Here is a 22261-nt window from a genome sequence, read left to right on the forward strand (position 1 = left end):
AGGTCAGATAATGTGATGTCAGGAAAATGAACCCTTAGATATGTATTTTAATGTTTTTTTTCTTTCATGCATGTGTTCCTAACGCATTTATAAGATTGTTTTTTGTTGGTTTGTATGTCGCTCCTCCACAGTATAACCCTGCTTTCACTATATTTGATGTCAGTATAACTTGTTTAGGAGATGGGGAAAAACAAGTCGCTTAAGGATACAGGTGGACCTGTTGCAACAATGAGAAGTACAAGTTGTCATGTCCAAAACGAGCTTTACAACGTCGGTGCGGAGTGGGAGGGGGGGGGGAGAAGGATTGGGATTGGGTGGGGGAGGGGGGAAGCTGGGAAGGGATGAGAAGGGTAAACAAAGCAGGAGGCTGCAATGCTTGGTAAGAAATGTACGCATTATCCTGCCCATGTAATTGTAACCCCTCTGTACAGTATGCTCACAAATAAAATGAAATTAAAAAAAAATATAACCAATTTAAGAGGTCAAATACATATTTTGTACTGACAATCATCTTACAGAAATAACTTACTAACTAATTATGTCTGTATCTTCTTACCTAACATACAATAAGAGCTGAAAGCGGTCTCTTTTTCTAAATTAATATTGTAAATGCTTTGATTACGATGATGTTATTTAGACAAATAATATGTACAGAAGGGTGGTTCTACTTAAATGACATGACAGACTCTGATAAATAAAAACATTGCAACACAGTTAGCTTTTTTCACCCTCACCCTGTACACACTGGCAAGCAACATTGCAACAGCGCATGCACACATATACACATACACACATGTTCGCACATGTACACACACATATGCATGCTTGCTAAATTCAGGGTTTATTGTACAAAAAATCCAAATAAAATATTAGTGATTAGGACAAATGATAATATGCCTTATTACAAAATATTACATAAACCATTACCACGCATGTTACATTTTACCTGCCTCTCCACATGTGACCACTTAATTTATTTTTAATTAATTAATTACCCTATTAATTAATTCATTTGTTTGGTGCTAATCCTAGTGCTTGAACTCAGGGCCTGGCTTTGTCCCAGAATTTATTTTTTGTTTCAGTTTTCTCAAGGCTAGCATTTTACTGCTTGTACCACAGCTCCATTTCTAGCTTTTGCTGGTTACTTTCAAATCAGAATCTAATGGACGTTTTTTTTCTTGGTCTGCTTTCAAACCACAATCCTCAGATTTCATCTTTCTTATTAACTAGTACTAAAGACATAAGCCATCAGTGTGGCTTCTACATTTTCCTCTATAGTTATCTAATGCCCATACTCAGATAGTAATTTTAAAATGAGAGTATAGAAGCAAGATGTACAGTGATGATACTGTCCTGTCAGAAATTCAAGTTAATAATGTAAATTTATTATTAAAACCATACACAAAAAATACGATGGTATAGTGTAAGAGAACTCACTATTGAATATATGAGCCTTAGGAGTTTTCTAATAGATCCATTATTTATTGGTACCCAACATTAGAAAAATGTATGAGGCATTGGTATAATAGAAGTCCTTTGCATGACTACATACATTCCTTGTTTTTTTAAAGACACTTGCTTTCATCTAAAAAGTAGGCTTGTCTATTGTCTTCATATGATTTTGATGATTGAAAGTGCTTAGTGAGAAGGTCAAAACGTATAGTAGTCCTTAACTACCAATTCTCATTTTCTTCTTGGAGAATATAATGATCAAATCAATAGTTCAAAATCAGCAAGCAATACTTCAGAATCATGCTTTCAGTGCAAGTGGATCACCAGTAAGAAATCCTCAATACCAATTTCCACAAAGTTTTGTCACAGATACAATCTCCCTGCCTTCTCTAGCTGCTTTACTACCTTCTTATTCCTTCATTGTACAGGAAAAGTATGATTCAACTGATTTCAGTCAGATCTGTTATTAGAATTATCAAGGACTTAGTTTATTTTCTGTAATTTTGTCAAAGTTATATCTCTCTACATAGGCTACTAAAAATGTATTTACTAATTTCAAGTAAATACATAAATTCTATTTCCATCTCTTTTAAAAATAAATTTTTGTTTGCTCTATAAATTGATCAGAGGCATGGATTTTGTGGCTAGCTAGGTCATTACACATCTGTCTCTCTCTTTCTCTCTCCCTTTCTTGGTTCTCATAGATAATATGATTGCTCCATAATTATCCTAATTTATTTTGCTTTTATATTTTTGTTGCATCATTTCACTTTTTGCCCTGCCATTTCCCATATCATTTATATAAAAGGCATTATTTCCTATTTTCTCATTCCTAGAATAAGCTGCACATGAAGACATCACAGGTCCTCATTTTCAGTGTGTACATTTGAATATGGAGGAACATCTTTCCGCTGCTCTCCATCAATTCCCTACTCTCCAGTTAGAATAATTTCGAATAGTAAAATTGGAAAAAGAGAAAATAAATCATGATGAATAAACAGTTGCAGAAAATTCACCAGATATTTCTGACCAGTTCAACCAATGTGAACTATTAGGGAAATACATGGACGCCTCACTCCCACTGGCACTCAAAGTCTCTGGTTAAGCAATTCTTAGGAATATGGGGAACAAGATAAAAAAGTAAGGAATGGTATCAATTGCAAGAAAAAAAATTGGAGAAGGATCCAAGCAAATTTCTTCATTGGGCTGCCAAAAATACTCGGCTTACTGCAGTGTGGAGACTTCTTTCTCAAAAGGCCACTCATGTGAATAGTAGGGATGATGATGAGTATACCCCTCTTCAAGAAGCCTACAGTGGACACTTAGACATTATCAGTGAGTTGATGTCTCAAGCGGCACACGCAATAACTGTATGTAACTGGACACCCCTGCACAGTGCATATACGTGGAATAATACCAGAGTGGCTTCTTTCTTACTTCATCATGATACAGATACCAATGCCCAAACTAAAGGACTCATTTTTTAAAAAAATTTTTTTTGGTCTGGTAGTGGGGCCTGAACTCTGGGCCTGGACGCTGTCCCTCAGCTCTTCAGCTCAAAGCTAGCACTCTACCACTTGAGCCACAGCACCACTTTCGGATTTTTTCTTTTTGCTGATGTGGTGCTGAGGAATCGAACCCAGGGCCTCAGGCATGCAAGTCAAGCGCTCTACCACTGAGCCATATTCCCAGCCCAAATATTTTTGTTTGTTTGTTTTTTGTTGTTGTTGTGTTTTATTTTCGGTTGTGGGGCTTGAGCTCTGGGCTAGGGTGCTGTCGCTGTGCTCTTCAGCTCAAGGCGAGAGCTCTACTGCTTGAGCCACAGTGCCACTTCCCCAAACTAAAGAATTTTTTGACACCTTTACATCTTGCTGCTGAGAATTGAGATAACAAAGATACGCTGAATCACCTTCTGTTGAACCATTATATAAAACCAGGCCTGAAGAACAACATAGAAGAAACTGTATTTGATATTGCCAAAAGGATAACTATGTATCACTACCTCTATGAAGTTGTGATAGGCTATACAAATTGTTCACTGAAGTCCTAATGGTCGGGTTAAGTTTCTTCAATTTCAAAAATGCAAGTCCATCTTTTGTGTCCCTACAAAATATTTTCACAATCCAAATAAAAGCAATATATATATTTTTTGGTTGGTCATGGGGCTTGAACTCTGAGCCTGGGAGCTATCCCTGTGCTCTTCAGCTCAAGGTTAGTGCTCTACCACTTGAGACACAGCTCCACTTCCAGTTTTCTAGTGGTTTATTTGAGATAAGTGTACCACAGACTTTCCTTCCCAGGCTGGCTTTGAACCATGATCCTCAGATCTCAGCCTCCTGTGTAGCTAGGATTATAGGCATGAGCCACCAATGCCTGGCAGCACCAGTATTTTACTGTAAAAATTCATGGATTCCGCGGAATTCTTCCAAGTGAATTGCCTGCCTTGGATGTCAAAATGTATTCAATAGTTTTTGTATACATATATAATAATTTCCTCAGAGTTTGTGATTTTTTAATCAGAAATAATTTTAATTTATCTGTTGAAATGAGTAGTACAGAAACTAAAATATTTCTTGTGCTTGTCTGAAAAATATATTTTAAAATATTCTATATTCTATGTTTGCAAAATGTTCATAACTTATTTTATTTTCTCCTTGATATGCTTTGAATTCTATATTATTTTATAATATATAGGTTCATTAATGTGTCCTTTCCAATTGCATTCCATATAGAAACAGTTTGCTTCCTTTTTTTCTAGGACCTAATATTATTTTTATTTGGGATAAAATGACAATGTCTAATTTGAAAATATTTGTAAAGTTTATGCTATGAAAACGCCTTTCTGAGGTGAAGATTTAATACACTGATGTTGAAATAAATTATATGAATTACGTGTGTTGTTACACTTGTAATTTTGTAATCAACTTTTTAATAACTGTTTTTCATTTCTTGTATCTGAAGAATGAAAAATATGGAATACTTCTCAAATTTTCATATTATCCTTGTGCAAGTGCCATGTTAATCTCTGTATTGTAATTTGAGTATACGTGCTGCTGAAGCATGTAGTATCCTCTAAATTTAAGTAGTTAATCATGCAATCTTTATACAGGTTTATATCTATGGGTGGATACTTGTAACAAGGAAACTTTATTGTTCCTAACAAAGCTATCGATCTTATTTCCCTAAAATTCTGTGAATAGTGGAAAATTTATATTTATCAGTCGATTGCTCACATTTGCAAAATTTTTTTTGTCAATGACTATCTTAAGTCTTTTTATTTGGAATTTGATCATACTCTCAATTATTTATAGATAGGTCCAAAGGTGATGGCTTTTTTAAATACTTATTTATTCAACTGAATTTGCTTTGCGGACCTAATGGATTCAAAGTAAGCGATGCTTAAGAGCTACTTCTAAAATTCTTAAGCTGACATTTTCCCAAATGAGGTGTTACAGGAACAAATGTCTACCTGAGACTTTACACTTCTTCCATGTGGGAACAGCCCAACCAGAATATCTTACTCTGACAGCATACATTGTCTTACTAGAAGAAAACTAATCTTGATTACAAGGGATCATAGAGAGATGAACAGTTCAAACAGAACTGTTCAGACTAGAAGGTATTTTATCAAAATATAATTGTTTATTATACCTTCCATTTCAAAAGTAGCTAACGCCAAGAAGGTGAAAAAAATTGTTCATATGCATGATTACTTAATGTCCTGGCCTGTCTACCATCCAACCAGGCAGGAACTTACACTACTGCCTTTTTATCACCCAATATTTTCATAGTTGCAGGAGAAGTGCATATGTTTCTCCTCGTTATTAGGCATTAAATTGATAATGTTTTAATCACAGTCTTTCCTCTTGCCTCCATGCTGTAAATCTACAAATGGTAAATCTTTAGGTCTAACTCTATCAAACACTGAGGTAGAGATAATGGAATAATACTTTAAAACAGAGTTGCCTTTAGTACAGTAACTACAACAGAACAATACAAAACGTGAGCCTTTTAATTATATTATATATAGTTATATATTTTTTATTTATATGTGCTGATTTTATATTTCACACAATGAAACTTACTAGAATTAGTTGATAATTTGACAAATAAATTGATATTTATTTATTCCAATAAATAGGATTGGAATATAAATAATTAGGTTTAAAATATATATTAGACTATAAAAAGTATCAATGCAATGTTTTTAGTATAAACTTGTGATACATTCTAACTGTTCTTTGTCTTCTGAATCCACATGGTAAAAAAACAATGCTTTCCTCTAATCAATAATGGATTTTACTCTGCTGCTGTTTATTCTTTTAACTCGCTTGTCCTAAACTGTTTTACTCCATATTTCTGAAGCATTCCTACTGATTACGCCCAAATTTTGCTAAGATGTCTAAAAAATATTATTCTTCTGCAATACCCATGCATCCTAGGAACCCAGGTCCCAGTTACCTGCATCATCAGATAACAGGGGCAAAACTTCTCACCAAAGCCCATGCAACATATCAACACAAAGTAATCAACACAAAGACCCATCTCAATTTCGCATTTCCTATATTTCAGGGCCCCAATTCCTTGAGATGCAGGAATTAGCAGTAAGCAATTGTGAAATACAAGGCTACTTAAAATGAAGGATGAGATCGCAAAATTTGAGAGAAAGTACTGTAATTTAAACATTCAACTTACAGATGACCAGCCCATATGAGTGAACTAGTTCACAAAGTGTCATAAGATTATTTTTAATACCCCTCACCTATTATTAACGAAAGATTTTATTCCAACATAAGTGGGCCAAAAAATAGTTCCTGGGAGGATAGATCAATAATTGGTCTACCAAAGCCCTGAAATCTTGACTTAGAGCTCAAATGTAATTCAGAAAAACATTGGAAGCACTAAAGAGTGCTTCAAAACACTGAGACTTCAGTAAAACATGTTTCTGTGGTATAAAAATGTCGCTCTCAAACCAATGATAATCTACATTTAATCTCCTGAAAGTGTATTCCTTTTCAAATAAACATTTTGAAATCACATTCGCCAAAATAACATTAGACAAGTTGGTGATACTTAGTGACATTACAAGTTTTACAAGTATAGGGAGCAAGTTACAATAGAGTTGAGTTATTTACACAGCACTAATGCCAAACATGTTCAACCATTCATTAAAGTGTAGAAATAGTACCACCCACAATTTGTGTTTTTCAGTAACAGCCTTCCAGAAGTGTGTTAAATGGATCAGCCTCCTAAATTTCAAACCCAAACGTTACCTAATAAATTTCATCATTTATTAAGGTACATTTTTTAAAAATCACAAATAGTTGCCTTATCATATGTTATTTTATGTTTTCCCTCTGTCTAACATAGTAAGAAATATGACTTTAAGTCTTGAATATGGGTACTCATCAGAGATATGACAAACATAATATCTGTCTTCTATTTCTATCATATTCCTCTCTAGGAATAAATTCAATTTTCTTCTTTTTCCAAAACTTATGGGTAGTAGAAAATATTATTCCATGTAAAATAAAAGAATCACACCATTGTACAAAGCCATTTATAAAAATTCATAGTTAGGAATACATTCTAAACTATTTTTTAACTTTCTTTTTGACTAAAGATTAATCTTCCAAATGGGTGAGAATAAAATCATGTTTAGGTGCTTCACATCTCCAGTCTTGCAAATTGTTGCTGCAGATGAATGAATTATGGAAATATAAGCTGACATCAGTTCAAGAATATGCAGGATTGAGACTCCATGGAATGTATATAAACCTTTCAAAGTATTAACAGATAGTTTAACAGAATGACTATCAGGAAGTTGAAACCAGAGAGGAATTATAGAAAAGACATAGAATGAATGCAAAATGAACAAGGGGCAAGTACAGTTAGAATACTTAATGTACACATATGATGAAGGAAGTGGTAAATTAGAAATAAATCTTGGAGAAAGGGTTGGTTGAGAATGATGGAAGGAGTGACTCTGATCTAGGATCATTGGACAATTAGATGGATATATTTAATTGTAACACAATTGCACAACCTTTTAAAATTCAGTTAAAAAACACAAGAAACAAAAACACACAAAAATCACAACCAAACAGCAATCTCTAGAGAGTATGAATATGACCTCTCAAAATTTGAATCAGTGAATGAAGGGCAGTCTTGGGAAAAGCAAACAAAGCTGTTCAAAGAGGGAAGTTTGGGATAGGGGAGAATTTTGAACAGAATTAAATAGATTGTCTAAGGTTATAAATCACCTACATCTGCTCTAAACAGTATCTTTCTTCTATGAGTTTTCGGTCTGAACTGGATAATCCAGTCCTAAGACACACTTGGTAGCTTGTGAGGTAGGATGGAAGAAACAAGATAAGAACCCATTACTCCACTGGAGAGAAAACAGTCCTCTATATTTTCTCTAATCTCTCTTCACTACTCTTTCTTCATACTTTTAAGTTAATTGATTTTGAATTATATTTTTCCTTTTTCTTCTGACAAAGTAATTGGTCAAAATTATTTCATTAAATATTATTTGTCATTTTCTTCTTTCATGCTGTTTAATTGGCCAAGTGAGTCCATTGAACTGCCCTCTTGCATTTGGTTGCCATGAAACAACATCTATGTTAATGAGGAGAAATCTAATGCTAAACTTTGTCTCCAGAAAACCGTCCAAGAGGCTCTAATCACAAATATTTGCCTGTATTTTTTTTTCTTTTACCTTGAAAGACTTCTTCTGTCTAAAGTGCCCACAATAAAAAGTACTACATCACTTGTTGGTTCAATCAGAATTGTCTAACCTCAAAAATATATTTTGCTAACAAGATGCTTAGAGGAAACAAAAAAATACTGCACTTTTATCTTCTCTCTTAAGATTCACCTTAGATACCATATCAGGAACAGTGAAGTTATTCTATGCAAAATTATTTCAATAGATTATTTTTCTCTTGGTCTTGCATTTGTTGACCAAGATGTATGGAGGAGAATAGAGTTAAATCACCCATACCTTGGTAGAAAGTGTCTGTTACAAAAGGACAATGCTTCTATGTCCTACTTCTATGTCCTTCTCTTAGCTCTTGCCGAGTTCCAATTAATCACAGCTTCTTGGCTTCAAGTCTAGTGAAGCTGAAGAGCCATACAGGCTCCACCACTGCTACATCTTCATTATTTCTCTTTTAAAACTCTTTAAGTTGCCTCATTTGGATGTGGAATTTATTTTCATGTCTTCATTCAATCAGTTCTGCATTATAGTGAGACAAATGGGCTCTGTAAAATCACTTTATGGAGTAAAAATACTAACAAAATTTATATTAAAAAGTTTTGGCCTCCTTTCACTGCAGAAAACAATACACTTAGCTAAGGCTTCTAAGAAAACTTTTTTTTTTTTAATTTTATTTTATTTTATTTGAGAACATACTGTACAGAGGGGTTACAATTACATGGGCAGAAAAATGCATACATTTCTTACCAAGCATTGCAGCCTGCTCCTTTGTTTACCCTTCACCTCCCTTCCCAGCCTCCCCCCTCCCCCTCACCCAATCATACCCCCCCTTCCCCCCCCACCGACATTGTAAAGCTGGTTTTGACATGACATTTTGTACTTCTCATTGTTGCAACAGGTCCACCTGAATCCTTAAACGGCTTGTTTGCCCCCGTCTCCTCCACTGACATCAAATATAGTGAAAGCAGGGGTTACACTGTCGGGGAGGGACATACAAAGCAACAAAGAAATAATATTATAAATGCGTTAGAAACACATGCATGAAAGAAACAAAAACATTAAAATACATATTTGAGAGTTCATTTTCCTAACATCACATTCTCTGACTTTTTCCGCTTGACTCATACCTATACTAGATATTGCAAATAGGGGAAACCATGGGACCTATGTTTCTTTGGGCCTGGCTTACTTCACTTAATATAATTTTTTCCAAGCCTTTCCATTTCCTAACAAATGGGGCAATGTCATTCTTTCTGATGGAGGCATAGAATTCCATTGTGTATATATACCACATCTTCTTGATCCATTCATCTACTGAGGGGCATCTGGTTTGGTTCCATATCTTAGCTATGGTAAATAATGCTGCAATAAACATAGTTGTGCTGGTAGCTTTAGTGTGGCCTTGTTTGTGATCATTTGGGTAAATGCCCAAAAGAGGGATTGCTGGGTCATTGGGGAGCTCTATGTGAAGTCTTTTGAGGAACCTCCATACTGCTTTCCAAAGTGGTTGAACAAGTTTACATTCCCACCAACAATGAAGTAAGGTTCCTTTCTGTCCACATTCCCTCCAGCATCTGTTGTTGTTAGAGTTCTTGATTTTTGCTGTTCTAACTGGAGTGAGGTGATATCTCAATGTTGTTTTGATTTGCATTTCTTTTATGGCTAGGGATGTTGAACATTTCTTCATGTGTCTGTCTATTGGCCATCCTTCTTTCTTCTTCAGAGAAGCGTCGTTTTAAGTCTTTCGCCCACTTACTTATTGGGCAGTTGTTTCTTTGAGGATTTGTTGTTGGGTGGTTTAATTTTTTGAGTTCCAAGTATATGTTAGATATGAGACCCTTGTCCGTTGTATGGCTAGTAAAGATCTTCTCCCAATCCGTGGGCTTTCTATTGATCTTGCTAGCTATGTCATTTGCCCTGCAGAAGCTCTGCAACCTTATACAATCCCATTTGTCCAACCTTTCTTTGATTTGTTGTGTTTCCGGGTCTCTATTCAGAAAATTTCGGCCTGAGCCGAGGAGACCCAGGGTTTCTCCTATTCCATCCTGTAATGTTTTCAGAGTGTCTGCTTTGAGTTCAAGGTCTTTGATCCATTTGGAGTTGATTCTGGTGCAGGGTGATATATAAGGATCTAGCTTTAGTTTTCTACATGTAGTTAAACAATTTTGCCAGCACCATTTACTGAAGAGGCTGTCTGTCTTCCATTCTATTGTTTTAACTCCCTTATCGAAGATTAGATGGCTATAGGTCTGTAGGTTCATTTCTGGGTTTTCAATTCTATTCCATTGGTCCTGAGGTCTGTTCTTATGCCAATACCAAGCTGTTTTGATTACTATGGCTTTATAGTAGAGTTTGAAATTTGGTATTGATATTCCTCCAGCAGTGTTGTTTCCGTTGAGGAGCATTTTTGTTATTCGGGGTCTTTTATTGTTCCATATGAATTTTTGGATTGCCTCTTCTATTTCCTTGAAGAATGAGGGTGGAATTTTGATAGGAATTGCGTTGAATTTGTAGATAGCGTTGGGAAGTATTGCCATTTTCACAATGTTAATCTTTCCAATCCAGGAGCATGGGAGGTTTTGCCATTTTTTTAGTTCTGTGTTGATTTCCTTTTTCAAGATTTTAAAGTTTTCATCATAGAGGTCCTTTACTTTTTTAGTTAAGTTAATTCCTAGGTATTTTATTTTTTGTGGGGCTGTTACAAATGGAGTTGCTTTCCTAATTTCAGCCACACTTTTCTCATTGTTGGCATACAGAAAAGCCATTGATTTTGGGGGTTTAATTTTATAACCTGCTACTTTGCCAAAGTTTTGAATCAGCTTGAGTAAAAGGGAGTGGAGTCTATGGGATTCTTTAAGTACAAGATCATGTCATCTGCAAAGAGGGAGAGTTTTATTTCTTCTTTCCCTATTTGGATCCCCTTTATGTCTGCATCTTGTCTTATTGCTGTAGCTAGGCGTTCTAATACTAGATTGAAGAGAAGTGGAGAGAGTGGGCATCCTTGTCTTGTTCCTGAGTTAAGAGGAAATGGCTTTAGTTTTTCACTATTGAGTATAATGCTGGCTGTAGGTTTGTCATATACAGCCATTATTGTATTGAGGAATGTTCCATGGATTCCTAATTTTTCCAAAACCTTCATCAGGAAGGGGTGTTGGATCTTGTCGAATGCTTTTTCTGCGTCTATTGAGATAACCATGTGGTTCTTATTCTTGCTCCTGTTGATGTGATGAATAATATTAATTGATTTGCGTATATTGAACCAGCTTTGCATCCCTGAAATGAATCCTGTTTAATCGTGGTGTATGATTTTTTGGATGAATTGTTGAAGTCGGTTGGCCAAAATTTTGTTGAGAAGTTTTGCATCAATGTTCATCAAAGAAATGGGTCTATAGTTCTCTTTCTTTGATGAGTCCCTGCCTGGTTTTGGGATGAGGGTTATGCTGGCTTCATAGAATGTGTTCGGTAGTGAGCTTTCTCTTTCAATTTCATTGAAGAGTTGGAGAAGAATTGGTGTGAGCTCTGCTTTGAAGGCCTTGTAAAATTCCGCTGTAACACCATCTGGTCCTGGACTTTTCTTAGCTGGGAGGTCTCTTATTGCTGTTTCTATTTCAATGCTTGATATGGGCCTGTTAAGATAGTTTAACTCATCTTATTTTAGTTTTGGCATGTCAATATTTGCTAGGAAGAGGTCCATTTCTGTCAAGTTCTCAAACTTATTAGCATACAGTTTTGAGAAGTATTCCCTTATAATGTTCTGAATCTTGGTTGTTTCCATGGTGATGTTTCCATTCTCATCTCTGAGTTTATTAATTTGGGTGTGTTCTCTTCTTTTTCTGATAAGATTTGCTAAGGGTCTGTCAATTTTGTTAAGTTTTTCGAAGAACCAACTCTTTGTTTTGTTGATTCTTTCTATAGTTTTTTTGGATTCTAATTCATTTAATTTTGATTATTTCTTTCCGTCTACTGGATTGGGGTTTATCTTGCTGCTCTTTTTCAAGGAGGTTTAGATGCGTCATTAAATTGCTAGTTTCAGATCTCTCCAATTTGTTGATGTAGGAGCTCAGAGCTATAAACTTGCCTCTGAGTACTGCCTTTGCTGTGTCCCAGAGGAGCTGGTATTTTGTGTGTTCATTTTTGTTGAATAGCATGAACATTTCAATTTCCTTTCTAATCTCTTCCATGACCCACTCATGATTCAGCAGTGTGTTGTTCAGCCTCCATGTGATACCGGACTGTCTTTGGTGGCTTTTGGTGTTGAGTTCTAATTTTATTCCCTTGTGGTCAGAGAGAATGCAAGGTATAACTTCAATGTTTCTGAATTTAGACAAGTTTGCTTTGTGGCCTAAAATGTGGTCTATTTTAGAAAACGTTCCATGTGCTGCTGAGAAAAACGTGTATTCTGATGCTGCTGGGTGAAATGTTTGGTAAATGTCTGTTAAGTCTAGTTGACCTATGCAGCTGTTTAGATCTGTGGTTTCTCTGTTGAGTTTTTGCCGAGTTGATCTATCTAGTGGGGAGAGTGGTGTGTTAAAATCCCCAACAATTAATGCCTTTGGATCTATATGGGATTTGAGGGAAAGTAGTGTTTCTTTGATAAATTTGGGTGCTCCATTGTTTGGTGAATAGGTATTTAGAATTGTAATATCCTCCTGAAGGAGAGATCCTTTAATTAGTATGTAGTGACCTTCTTTATCTCTTTTCACGAATTTTAATTTGAAGTCTATTTTATCTGATATTAGGATTGCAACTCCCGCCTGTTTATGCGGTCCGTTTGCTTGGTAGATTTTGTTCCAGCCTTTAACATTGAAAATGTGTTTGTTTTTACGGGCAAGATGTGACTCCTGCAGGCAGCAGATAGAAGGGTCTTGTTTTTTAATCCAACTAGACAGTCTATGTCGCTTAATTGGAGAGTTCAGTCCGTTAACATTAAGAGATAGGACTGAGAGTTATTTGGGAGTTCTTGCCATGTTATCTACCTTCTTGGGGGCTGCGAAAACTGGGTTCTTCCTATGGTTCTTGGATTCTCAGTTTGGGTGCAGTTTCTTGGCCTTTATTGCGGTCTTGTTGGTTTTCTATGTGTAGGACATCTTTAAGAATCTTTTGTAGGGCTGGTTTGGTGGAGATGTATTGTTTCAATTTTTCTTTGCTATGCAAGGTTTTTATTTGGCCTTCAGTTATGAAGGAGAGTTTAGCTGGGTACAGTATTCTTGGTTGATAGTTGTTTGTTTTTAGGGCATGGCATACATCATTCCAGGCTCTTCTTGCTTTGATTGTCTCTGCTGAGAAATCTTAGGTGATTCTAATTGGTTTCCCTTTATAAGTGATTACCCTTTTCTCTCTGACAGCTTTAAGGATCTTTTCCTTGTTCTGAGTTGATCCTGTGTGGATTATAATGTGGCGGTGGGATGTCCTTTTCTGGTCTGGTCTATTTGGGGTTTTAAAGGCTTCTTGTATCTGGACAGGCCTATCTTTTTGCATGTTTGGGAAGTTCTCTGCTAGGATCCTGTTAAACAAATTTCCTAGACCATTAACTTCTGTTTCTAGGTGCTCCTCTACTCCCATTATCCTTAGATTAGGCCTTCTGATGGTGTCTTCCAGGTGTTGGATAGATCTATCATATTTCTTGGACTTGTCTTGGATGGTTGTATGTTCTTTCTCTATAATATCTAGGCTGTCTTCAATCCCTGAGATTCGATCTTCTGCATGGTCTAACCTGCTGTCAAGACTCTCTACTTTGTTTTTTATCTCTTTTCCTTCTAATAGGTCAGCTTTGATGGCTTCAAGTTCTTTGTTGAAGCTCTGTTTTAGGTCTTGTATGAATTTCTTTACTTCCTTAATTTGGTGTTCAGTGTTTGTCCTCAAATCACTTAGTTGATTGGTTATGGTTTCTTTGGACTCCCATTCCTTCTGTTGGGTTCCATTCAGCATTCCCTTTGTGGTCTCCCTGACTTCCTTTAGCTCTTTGTTAATGGATTCCATGAATGCCTTTAGTGATCTTTGTGTGTTCTCTACCTGGTCTCTCAATTCCTGTATTACTCTTTGATTAGCTTCCTCCCGTTCGTAGGATTCCTGCAGATCTCTTTGAGTGCTCTCAGCCTGCTCACGCCATTCCTTCCTTTGTCTTTGAGTATTCTCAAGTTGTTCACGCAAATCCTGTATCAGTTTTTGAGTAGCTTCCTCACGCTTATGATATTCCTGTATAAACTTCTGAGATGCCTCCTCTCTCTCCTGTCATGCTCATACAGAGTCCTTTGTACATTGTCAAACTTTTCATTTATCATGTTTGCCAGCATTGTTTGTAGAGCTTTTTGGGAACTCTCCTCTGGATTATTCATTATCTGTTCTAACCCCTGATTATCAAGATTGGGAATTGAGATACCCGAATTTGCCATTTTTCTTGTGTTTTTCCGGCTTACTCTGCCCATTTGAGATGAAGATAGCACCAGTTTTGTGCTAGAACACTAGCTTAAGGCAACCATCAACCAAAGTTTGCATTTGTACAGTCAATAGTCTACAGATACAATCTAGTTCAACAGATACATTTATTCGACATCAAACAACTATATGTTAAAAGGCTTGAACCGCAGAGAAGAATTTGGAATACCAGAAATTATTAGGGTTAGGTAGAGATGTGGGTAAAAAATAGGAATAGATTGGTGTGGGGAGGCACAGGGAGAGTTAACTATGTCCTAATCACAATGCAGGAAATAGGTTGGGTAGGATGCAAGTAGAGAGAGAGAGAAAAAGTAGAAAGGGAAAGGGGAATGAAAAGAGACCAGAAAAAAAAATAGAAACGTAAAAATTAATGTTATTTTAGAGATTAAAAGACCATCTATTTATAGAGGAATATGAATATGTTGAGAGAAAGGGAGGGACATAGAGGAGATGTGAAAAACTTTAAAAAAATGCTTAAAATATTATATAGGTATAAAGAGGTAGTACTGCTATTAATGAATTTAAGTCTCAGAGGTTTTGAATTGAGTAATAAGTTTGTGGATTAAGTGTGTACACAATGGGGGGTAGGGTCTACTGGTTAACTACGAGTTTATCTGAGGATGTGCAGGACAAGAGTTAAGTCACATAAAGAAGAACAAAGAGGAAAAGATGGAAAGGATAGGAAAGTGAGAAGAAAAGATCAGAAGTTCAGTAGAGCTAGACAAAAAACAAAAAGATAATTAAGAATGAAAGAAAAAGAGAAAGAAGACAAGAAAAGAAAGGAAAACACACATTCACGTATTCCTAAAATAAAAATTATAAGAGGAGAAAAGAAAAAAAAAAGTTAATGGAAAACAATTATTTTTTCAGAAGAGGCAAAAATTAAAGATTAATAAAAGTTTTAGAAAAGCAAAAAAAATTTTTTTATATATATAAGGTAACAAAAAACGAAAAAAAACAAAACAAAAAAAAAGAAAAAAAGAAAAGAAGAAGAAGAAAAAAAAAAGTTCTTTGATTTTTTTTTTGGGGGGGGGAGGGGTGGGAAGAGTCCTGTATCTCCCTTTTGTCTGTAACCAGAGTCTGGTTGGAGTCTCTGGTCAGCTTGAGGTCCTGTGGCTTGATTGGTTTCTTAAGTCAGTTTGTTGGAACAGGCAGAAAAATGCTCTGCTTTACCCAAGATTTTGAGATCCCCCTCCCAGGTTAGTTTACTGGGAGGGTGATCTGCTTTGAGAATCACAAAAGAGGGGGATGCAGTGATGAGGCTAGGTTCTGGGTAGAGTTGAGGCCTTTCAACAAACAGTAGTTTTTCCCTGGGGCTATTTTGTGAAAAAAACTCACAGCACCCAGCCTGGAGCCATTCTCAGGGTTTCTGTTTTTCAATTGATTGTGGTGGCTGCTAGAGGGAGGGGCAGCCTCTGGCTCTGGTTACCCGGTGAGGAGAGCCACTCCAATGGCTGGCGCCTGAGCTGGGTGACTTTTCCCTGGATGGAACTGAGTCTGTGCGGTCACTTCGCCGTTAAGTTCTTGTGACCTGCTAAATGACTAGTTTTATTCCAAGGCCTGAGCTGGAGCTAGCCGCTCCTCCGAGCTTTGTCGGTATCCAAGATGGAGATCACCGGTGCTGGGGGGGGGAGGGGTGGCCTTCCCTCCTCTGCTCCCTGGGAAGGAGTGAGGAAGTGGGGCTTCTACTCACGCCGAGTCTTGGATCCTGGGTCGTCTCTGGTCTGCAAAGTGCAGGATGAAATTGTCCGCTCCTTGTCGGTTCTTGCTGGTGTTGAGTAGAATCCTCTCGCCCGCTGCGTCTGGCTCCTTCGTTCCGGACTCTCTGTGTGAGCGCTTAGGTATGGCCGCGGCTGCGGTCGCCGCTGCGACCCTGCCGCCGCAGCAGCAGCTGCTGGCAGGCGCTTAGATGTGTCTGCTTGGCTTCCCCTCTCGTGTCTAACTCTCTGTCCTGTGATGGCACACTTGGTGTGATTCTCTGGCTTGGGACTGTTCACTGGAACTCTGAAACTGTTTTCTATGCAAGAGCTTGTTCAGATTCCAGCTTCTCCTCCGCCATCTTCCCGGAACTCAAGAAAACTTTTTTTTATTAACTTTTCCATTTGCTCAATTCTTTTCTGAACTTTTAGGCACATGTAATAAAAGATGTCTTCACTATCTCATGTTAATAAGAGTATTATTTTTGTGAGCCACTTGGAAATGTGAAATCATTGGTTTGAAGTATCCAATCAGATTTTTTTCTGTGTTTCACTGCTTCAGGTCTAAAGACATTGTGGAAAGTGTTACAAACAGAAAGGTGTAATCCCAACACCTTCTTTCATTGTGGAGGTCACTTTCTCCCTAAATATTTTGACTCAAATTATCTCTTTCAAAGAATTAATGTTTGATAATTAAAGGTAAATTCATAAATTTTGATGCCTCATTTTTTTAAGAACTTTTCATTTAAATTCCAATACAACCTTGTTTCAAACAGTGAGAATATAGTTCCTGGGTAAGGACAATTCTCAAGGGAACCTACAGGATTTACAGCAAGGCTTCTAAGGTCTGATTGTTTAGTGTGAAAAAGAGCCATCTTCATCCACATTGCTCCCTCTCTACTAAGTCTCCTTGGATTTCTTTGCATGAAAGCCTATTCTTCCAGGCAATTTAAAATTTTCTTAATAGGCTAAGTTGTTAAAAATTTTGAACAATTATATTTTACCTGTCATAACTTTAAAACCCTTGAAAATCCTTTATTAGAACCGCTAATTCACCAATCCTAATTCCACCTTTACCACCAAAATATTAACATGCTCTTTTCAGCATGTTACCAATGCAACTATTATTTTCCAGTGGCTTTGTTATGCGTATATATAACCATATTAGCTGATGCTAAGCAAAATGAATTCCAAGATATGGAACCAGATTTTTTTTTCATTTGTGGTTGTTGTTTTTGATGAACTATGTGAATTCTGTTTTCTTTGGGTTTTCCCCTATGGTTTATCCCTGCTGTATTTCATTTTGTATTGTGTATACATTTACCATGATTAGCGAAGGGAAAAGAAAAAACATAATGGTGAGACAAAGGACCAAAGGCAAACCAATGTAATAACAATACTCACAAGACAATATGTTGGAACTGTACATTACAATTGTGAGGGGTGAAAGGGTGAAGGAAAACTGTGAGAAAAATGAGGGAGGGTTATCAAGTTTGAAAAGTTATGATTTAATACCTTACAATTACTGTAACCCCAATGTACATCATTTTTATAATAAAATTGAAAAAATAAGCTGCATAAAATATAATTTCACTGTATTGGCACAGTAAATAATATTCTTTATGCAGTAACATTTTAAAAATCAATAATATTTGGCATCTAATTTGAATTAACTACCCCTTCTTTATCAGAGGGTCATCAACTTGAATGTTATCAAAGTAAACAATATTTTCACAATATACTTGCCAAATTTTTCAAAAAAGAATAAATTTAGTACTTTCTCATTCTAAAACAGAAAACAGTTTAATGCTATGGAAACCCATAACTTTTAAAAGTAAGTAAATTGTTAAGAGGACAGAATATATGTGTTCTTCAAGATTCCTATGATTAATAGCTACTCATTTTTAAATTCTCAACATTCCTAAGAGTTTCAAAACAGTATCTGTTTGCATGTTATGTAATTCTGCAATAGATGCAGTTTCCAATAGGGTATTACACATTGAGAACTAAACAGAAAAATAGCCACATTCTGGTAGAGGATAAAACTGTGAAGCATGTGTCATAATTAATTCTTCAAGAGTAAGCAATTGTTTATGAGTAAGCTATTATTTCTATGACCATCAATCCCAAGATTTATGCCATAAAGTCATCCTAGCCCAACAGTTTCCAACTTGTAAGGGACACCTTAAAATTCCTTAATTCACATCATGAATACCTTATCTCTATTTTGAAAAATACTACACCTCTGCTAATGTGACACCCTCCTTGTTCTGAAAAGAACACAATAAACTGAGCTGCATCATTTTTCCTCCACTGGTATTCCTGAGATCAGAACACTTGCAAATATTATTTATATTTATACTTTTTTAATTATCATAGATATTCAGGATGCTAAGATAGGAAAATTATGACCCAAAGCCCACCCAGGCAGGAAGGTTTCTTAGAATCTTGCCTCCAAAAATCTTCTCCACAAAAGCCAGACTCAAGTGGCCCTGAGGTTGAAGTGGTAGGGCATGAGCCTTGAGCATAAACAGGCTCAGAGACACTGTCCAGGCCAAGAGTTCAAGCTCTAGGACGAACCAATTATAAATAAAACAAAATAAAAATAAAACAAAAACAAAATTGAAAACAAACCCCAAAGCCAGCATTTTTCTCCATGTATACAAAGGCAAGTAAATAAGGAAATGGCTTCCTGTGTTACATATAGGAAGAAGGAAGAAGATGTCACACGATTACTATCTTCATACCATATTAAACCAAACCCTTAAAAAATTGGTTTTTCTAAATGTATAAACTAATGTCATCCATTTGTTGGCAACTCTCTCTAGATTATTCACATTAACATGGTATACATGAACTGTGGGAATTATCTATTAACTATGTTCTAATTATAACTCTCTTGAAAGAATATCTACGCAAATAGAGTGCCAGAATCATTTGTGAATTTTTCAATTAATCCCTCTACTTAAAAAGAATTTTGTAGTATCCTATAGAATATGAAATTACAAACAAAACCAAAAAATATATTTTAAATCTAAATTCTAATTTAACAAGGTCTACAAAGTCCTTCATTAGACGAACTTTGCTATTTCTCCAGACTTAAGCTTTTGTAATCCTTCAACATTTATTTGGAATCCAACAGAATGAGACTTAATTACTTTTGCAAATTTTTGGATGGGAATCATGAGCTATCTTGCATCTAGGGATGTTCTGTAATGATGAGAGCATTTAAAACACAAGTGAGGATATATATGAGTTGCATTCAATAGGAAACTTGACTTCTCAAAACATAATGACAAAATTAGGCCAAACTTACAACTGTGTATGCCTTTCTTGTTGTTTGGTTTGTTTTACTGAGACAAAATTATTCTACCTGGTCCAGGGAAGTTATCGTTATGTAATTCCACTCTCTAATCTCCTGTCTGAGTGCTAGAATTCCAGGCTTGTATCACATTGCCCTGCCATATTTTCTTTATTTAATCTAGAAACAGACTAGCAATTCTGAACTTCTCCTATGATCTTATCCACTAGACTGACTGCTCTGACTGTTTATGTACTATTTTCAAAGATGTTTTAACATTTGACACAGGATATAAACATTTTCAGATGCACCTGCAGGGTTCCCTGACTCATTCCTCCATGGATCCTATCCCGTTAATAATGATTGCTTGACTCTCTTACTATCTTTGGTCCCTACCTCTGTAATATTCTCAACTTCTGGGGGAAAGTTCACTTGAGGGCTTTCTAATATTAAAATTTATCACTTGATTCTAGTCTTACTCAGAACCTATTTTCTATTTTTTCTAACTTTTCTACATATTCTGAGAGTTGTTTCATTTGTGTATTTTTGTGTGCACATATAAGTGCCTCTGTGTGTATGTGTATGTTTGTATGTATGTATGCAAAAACCTAAAGGTGTTATTCAACAATCTTGCTCGTGACTGGTATTCCAGCTATTGGCTGGTTAATTATAGGTAGTGTCTTAAAGCCTATACTGTCCAAGCCAGATGCAAATTGAACTTCCCAGACTCCTTTACATTCTTAGGTTTTATATTTCCAGGAGTATCAACTTTTAAACTTCAAACACTTTTGTGAGTGTAAAGTCTAACCTGTAGCCCAGATTTTTAACTCAAGAATTCATATAAAGATAGATGAATATTTACATTATATATCCTGAGTGTACACTGTTAGAAATGTGATCATAAACCAAGTTGTTGTGAGATCTGAGGATTGGGGTTTAAAGCCAGCATGGGTAGGAAAGTCCTGGAGACTCTTTTCTCCAATAATTACCAGAAAACTGGAAGTGGCACTGTGGCTCAAGTGGAAAAGCACTAGCCTTGAGCTGCATTTCAGAGGGACAGGGCCCTGTCCTATATTTCATTTTCCACGGACAACAACAACAACAAAAAAAAGAATTTAAGAAAAGGAAAGAAAAAGAAATGTGATCTTAGCCACCAGGTTCATTGCTAGTATAATTCCTGTTCTCTCAGATGGACTCTTTTTTTCCAGTTAAGTCTGTTCTTCCATATCTGACTTACATTGGAAACAGAATCATTCTTCCATCCTCCTTTTTGCACATTTTCGTGATTATCAAGCGTGATTTAGAAAGGGATTGGCCTCATGCTTCATGTTCCACTTAGGAGTAATGCTTTCTCCATATCACTCGCATAAATCTACATACTGGACTTGGCATTATTGTTTCAATGTTTTTTTATTTGTAGAGTCTTCTATATTGTATTGAACACTTATACATAAACACAGAACTTCTTTTTCTCCTATAATTGCTATTGTTTCTCTTACTGTTAACTCATGTACACTTGGGAAATTAATGCACAGCACATAGACTCACAAAAAATGATCTGAGAACTTTCTTCCCATTTAAAATTCACCTTAATTTACAGAGCACATAAGAAGTTTGAACAAAATGTTCTCATGGATAATGTATTAATAAGCAATTTAAATTGCATTTCTCTTTACTAAGTTGTCTCTGAAACACGTGTTACCTCATGTCCAAAAGTGTCCTTGTGCTATTTCAATGAAGCCCGAAAACAGTCATTATTTTCTGTAGCAGCACAATAGATTGTTACTGGAAATAAGTGGAAGTAACTGTTATTGGACATGGAAACTTATCCCAGGAAAAGAATTGAACATGGAGAAATGATAAAGTTCAAGTTAACTATTGCTTTCCTTTTTACTGTACAAGAAAAGAATCCAAGGCTGGAAGTAAACTCTGTCCCTGACTTTTTTTGAGTGTGTCCTTTACTCATATAAAATTTGTCTGTAAACTTCTGGTTGAGAGTATTACAACAGGAAACAATATGCCATTTGAAGGCCAGCATAGAACAAAAGGAAGTAACGTTTTTTAAAAGTGTTCTACTGCAAAGAAGCAAAGATATGGAGGTTTTAAAGTGTCTTATGGATGAATGTTTCACACCTGAGATGATTGTCTTGGTGCAGGAATCAGTTATCAATTCCTTTAGTTTGGTCATGAGTTTTCCATAGCAATAAGGATTCCAAAAAAGCATGATCCAGTGAGTATGATCAGCAAAAGGAGTCTCTTCTCGGACCACCACTATTATAAGGAGAGTCCCAAAGAAATACCCAGGGTTTGTTTTGTTTGCTTGTTTGTTTAGTTTGTGCTGGTTTTGGGGCTTGAACTCAGAGACTGGCCCCTGTCCCTGAACAGTTGTCTTTCTTTCACACCTGGCCCAAAGCTAGTACTCCACTGCTTGAGCCAAAACACCACTCTGGCTTTTTTGGTGTTTAATTACAGATAAGAGTTTGACAGACTCTCTTGCCTGGGTTGGCTTTAAAATAAGACAATAAGAAAGCTAAGTGACATCAACTGTATAGACTTCTCTTTTGAACCAAGAAATATTAGATGAAGTTTATTATAAAGCTAATATTTGACAATTTTTAAAGGAGAGAATATGTTTAGCAAAGAAGCCATAACAAA

The 22261-nt window shown here is 36.1% G+C and overlaps 1 pseudogene; it reads right to left on the bottom strand.

The window, feature by feature from the left end:
* Positions 1 to 4417: 4417 nt before the first annotated feature.
* LOC122097139 lies at positions 4418 to 4514 on the bottom strand (annotated as a pseudogene).
* Between the last annotated feature and the right edge of the window lie 17747 nt (positions 4515 to 22261).

Source organism: Dipodomys spectabilis, unplaced genomic scaffold, assembly GCF_019054845.1.
Source record: "Dipodomys spectabilis isolate Male_0828 unplaced genomic scaffold, ASM1905484v1 ptg000415l, whole genome shotgun sequence".
Lineage (NCBI taxonomy): Eukaryota > Metazoa > Chordata > Mammalia > Rodentia > Heteromyidae > Dipodomys > Dipodomys spectabilis.